Genomic DNA, 4,901 nt, shown 5'->3' with positions numbered 1-4,901 from the left:
TCCTGTAGATTTATGCATTGTTATGTTGAATAACATTGCTTCTCTTTGGATGACTTTGGAGCACTTAATTGGAAAACCAACTCTGAAGTCATACCTCTTGAGTGGCCTAAAGTGGTTTGAAATTTGCTGTAGAGCATCAAAAACCTGGGGATATCAAAGTCAAAGCATGTGTAGAACTTTTACCTAGAGTGTTGCCCACTTGAAAAAAACTTTTCAGGTTTGTCATTATGATCTTAAATATATTAAATGTATGCATCAAGATTTTTTTTTGAAAGCCAAGACATTAAATTTTAAATGGACTCAGTGTGGAGGTTAAAAAGTTATATGCTTATATCTTTGGTTATCCACTGAAAGTTTAAAGGAGAAGAGTAGAAGGCTTGTCTCAATCCTGGCAATTACAAAAACAATCTTGACTGCTGGCCAAATATGCTAAAGATTTGCTACAATTCAGAACACAGATCAAGGCCAGATCAAAAAAATGGTAGCCCTACTTAAATGAGTAATTTGGTGTTACTTTAAAGACACATTTCTTAATATCTGACATGCATTTATTAAAAAGAGCATGAGGTATCACCTAATAATTGAACGCTTTAATATGTCTGATTAATTAAAATATCGCTTTAAAATATATGACCTTTCTTTTGCTACTTGTTCCTTCTTACAGAGAAAGATCTGTGTTTTCCTTTTCCATCGTAGGCATTAAGGACAAGTTTTATCAGCAATGACGTTGATTTGTTCAATCATTCAGTACATACATAAGTCAAAGGAAGGGGATGCTTATTTTCTGAGGCTTTGCTTTGGTTTAGAAGGAAGAGGCAAGGATCAGGTTTTTTTGTTTCTTTAACTTGATTTGATTGGGAGAAGGTCATTTTGTGTCTCTGTGGAACATCTTTCCACTGTGTGTCGGCAGCCTTGAGGTAGGCGGGCAACTCAAACCCAGTTCGCTCACGTCTCCCCCTTCCCAGAGAGAGGCAGCCTTTGGCACCCTTGGCAAATGCAGAGTGCGCACCACCCTGAGCCCTGCTTCATCCGGCCTTGGCCTCTGGGCTCCAGCAGAATTGTGCTTCACTCACAGTCCGCACATTCCGCCTACTTCCACACATGCTTTCTCTGAGCTGGGGAAAAGGGTGACAATGAGAGCCTTCAGCTGGATGTTATTCTAGGTGGGGCATAGACTGATCCTTCTTTCAAATCAGCATCATTCCAATCAGAGGTGGATTGGAGGGCGATGAACTTTGGTGAGTAGCCAGGGGGAGCCAAAATATTGCTGGAAATGAGAGACACACAAAAAATACTGTATTTATCAATACTTCTTTGGGGAAGAGGAAACTAGGTGATTATAAGGAAATGTTTGATTAAGCTGTTGAAAATGAAGTTGAAACCATTAAGGTACATGGTCAATGAAATAGACCATCACTGAACACCTCTCTGGTGGGAGTACAATCTTACTCAGTGTTGGTGGTGATCATTTCTGGGATATACATATGCTTTTAAAAAGTATGCATGTGTTTACACCCAGAAATTCTACTTCTACAAATTTTTCCTATTGAAATACCCAGGAGAGATGTGAAGGCCCACATCCCGAGTCTTTATTATAATATCAAAAACCTTAAAACAAATTGGCCAAAATAGAGCTGTGTAAAATTAGTAGGAACCATTTTACTTAATTAAATTTTTCCAGAATCTCCTATGCAATACATAAATTAGTTGAAGTTGCAGTTGCTATAATTACATCAACATCGATGGCCTAGTTTATTTGTGGATAACACCCTGCCGTTTTAGTATATTCACATTTACCACATACTTTCTTAACGACTTTCTACTATTCATTAATCCAACACAGGGTTTAACAGTTGTTTGTGATCTTATCTAATTAATCATTGCTTTGTGCCTGTTTCCTTTGTTTTGCATTTTTCAACCTCTTCCCCAACCTGAGGTCAGATTCCTTTAAAAACTGTTCAGTTCTTTGACACCAAATTATTTTTTATATGTCTAGAGTGTGCAGTGTGATATTAGGTTAACATTAAGTTTTGTTTGTTGTTAGTATGTTAACCAATTTTTTTTTTTTGCACAGTTCACGGCATGATATATTTGGATATAAGTCTTTGTATAGGAATATGATAAACTGCTCATAGATCTGAAAATCGGGTGTCTGAGGAAAGGAATAGGAACTCTCAGCATTTCTCCTAGGTGGCCTAAGGCAGTTATATCACAGACAGGATTCTCCACTCTATCTGTACAAGATACTGACATCCTTCTTCTTTTTTTAAGAAAAGGGCCAGTGAGAGCCATATATTTATTTTAATGTGATTGAACACTAAATAGCTGCATTTGACTACACCTATCAAAACAAGATAATGGATAGCTTGTCAAGACAAATCAAATTGTGACAAGACTTCCTTTCTCCCTAGGAAGTACTTTTTAAAAACTGCATTCCAAAACTCAAAGGGTACAATAGAGGGATAGGTTGAAAGCAATCAGAAGAGAATGAACAAAGGCAAATGAGGAGGGAAAAAATAAAGGCATATTTCCAAGTGTGCTTTTGATCTTCAAGAAACCTAAATGCCCTGGAACAGAGAAGAGTAAGACAAGCTCAGGAAATAGTGTTCAGAACAGCCAGATGCCACTGGTCGGAACTAACTGGACTTCTCTAGGGATATTTACAACTACCTATATTTCATATTCAGAAAATGTCCTCCATTAAAATGTAGTAGTAGTTTCCTTTTAATTTGCTGTTCATTTCTAGCCTCATGACCCTAATTCTTGTGTTTCCACAATTCTCCCTCAGGCCACTGGGGTCACCATCAAGAGCTTGAGGTGCAACAGTAAGACACCATTTAGAAGTCATCTTTTTTAATTGAGAGCCCTGCTATAGTCCCAGGCAATTCTGGCATTACAGAGTGTGAGGGAGGAGATGCTTTTGAAGTGGCTGAAAGGTCATTTCTTCCCAGACAAAACTGTCTGAAATTATAGCCCAGGAGGAAAATGGCTTTGTGCCAATTTTAATACATGTTCAAACTCAGGGTATAGCTTCAGAGGTTCAGATGATAGAAAGAAAGAAAAAAAATGTAGCTTTGATGACCATTCTTCTTTTTCCCTTTTGCCTTGTTATTTTCTTCTGTTTTGGAATGGAAAGGATTTCTTACACCCAACCAGAGTGGAGAGGTTGACTGTATTGCTTCACCACGTTTCACATCAGTATGTTTTACTGACTTCCAGCTCAAATTATTAAATTATATAGACAATGAAAGAGATAACTAAAATAATTACTTTTTTAGTGTTCAGGCAATGCTTTGAAAGGTCCTGAATTTCAGTTCAATGGGTGGGCTTTTCCTTCCCTCTACAGCCATGTACCTGGGAGAAAAAAGAAATAAGCCAAGATACCTGCCATCTCAGATATTTTGGTCTGGTAGTTTATAAGGAGAAAGTTGAATATTTTATATGTTAGCTACATATCATCTAAGAGCCCCAAACTAAGGGTTACAGTGACTAAGCAATCTCAAATTCTAAAGGAAGGTGTCATATTATCTCTGTGGGACTTACAATTAAGCAGGCAGAATCCAATTATTCTATTGTTTGCAAAATTGTTCATTTCCTTAAAGGTTAAAGTGTACTTATACTATGAACCAGCAATTCTTTTCCTGGATATTTATTTAAAAGAAATGAAAATGTGCAAATGTCCAAACACTAGCACATAAATATTTATAGAAGCTTAATCACAACAGCCAAAACTGAAAAGTCCAATATCCGTACACATGTGAGTGGCTAAACAGATTGTGGTATGTTCATAAATTGGAACACTGCTTGGCATTAAAAACTGAACACTGAACTACTGAAAAACGCAACAAATTAAAATGATTTCCAGAAGCGCTATGGTAAAGGACAGAAGACAGAAGGGCTATATATCCTATGATTCTATATATGCCAAATTTTAGATGAGATCAATCTCATTAATAATGATAGCAAGAAGATGAGGGCTGCCTGCTGCCAAGAAAATAGGGATTGGTAGTTTGAGGATTAATTGACAAGGGACAGGAAAGAATTCTCTCAAGTGTGCAAATATTCTGTACCTTGAACGTGGTGGTGGTAGGCATAGTTTGATTACCATGCTCTTAAATGCACTCATCTTATTGTTATGTAAATTTATCTTAATGAAATTTTATTTTAGAGAAGATAGTTATGCCATACTAGTTCTCCTAATTATATTAGCAAATTCACTAGAATTCGTTAGAGATTTAGAAAGTTGGAAAAATTCTTTAGAGAGATAGCACCGTCTCACAGGAAGGGGGAGCATTCTCTCATTATTAGCCAGGTAAACAGAACATTTGAAGAAACTGCTTACACAGCCTCACATATATTCTCTAGAAATTGTGGAATATAAGGGCTGGTGCCTTACACGTCAGAGTATCCTGCCGACCTGCAGAATGAAGAAGCTTGTGTACCCTGGGAAGGGCCTGTGCTTCCAGAATTTGACGGATCAAGCATTTTTTTCTCTTCTTGGTCAGACGTGGACCTCCCAGGAGGAAGGATAGTTTGGGCTGTCACAGAAATGATCCTGCCCATCAAGACCTCCAGGAGTGGAACACAGTGGCTGAAGGAATCAGAGGCTGACGCAGGAATAATATGAAGCGATCTTCTAGATAAGATCTCTATAAAAGGGAGAGAGATCCTGAGAGTTGTAAGATCTTCTAGCAGTCCACAAACATGCTCACCAAGAGAGTGTTGACTTCTTTCAGAAGCCACTACATCATAAAGGTACATCACAAGTAAGAGGCACCTGCCTCACATCTTTGTCACCCATCTTGCTGTCACTGAAGAATCAAAAGTGCCACGATATAGAAAGAACAATACAGAAGTGAGAAGGTAGCCAAGGAATAGAGGAAGCTGCTACAATGAGGAAA

The 4,901-nt window shown here is 37.8% G+C and overlaps 1 long non-coding RNA gene across 1 annotated transcript; it reads right to left on the bottom strand.

Annotated features, from left to right (window-relative positions):
- Positions 1–775: 775 nt before the first annotated feature.
- Positions 776–4,566, bottom strand: LOC104872120. The gene is made up of 3 exons (XR_783066.2): positions 4,397–4,566; positions 3,271–3,354; positions 776–1,267 (listed from the first exon to the last, which is right to left on the bottom strand). It is a non-coding gene; the product is annotated as an uncharacterized LOC104872120 (long non-coding RNA).
- Positions 4,567–4,901: the final 335 nt, after the last annotated feature.

This window comes from Fukomys damarensis, unplaced genomic scaffold (assembly GCF_012274545.1).
Source record: "Fukomys damarensis isolate Sample0158 unplaced genomic scaffold, DMR_v1.0_HiC HiC_scaffold_28, whole genome shotgun sequence".
Lineage (NCBI taxonomy): Eukaryota > Metazoa > Chordata > Mammalia > Rodentia > Bathyergidae > Fukomys > Fukomys damarensis.
This window is presented reverse-complemented; position numbering and strand designations above follow the sequence as displayed.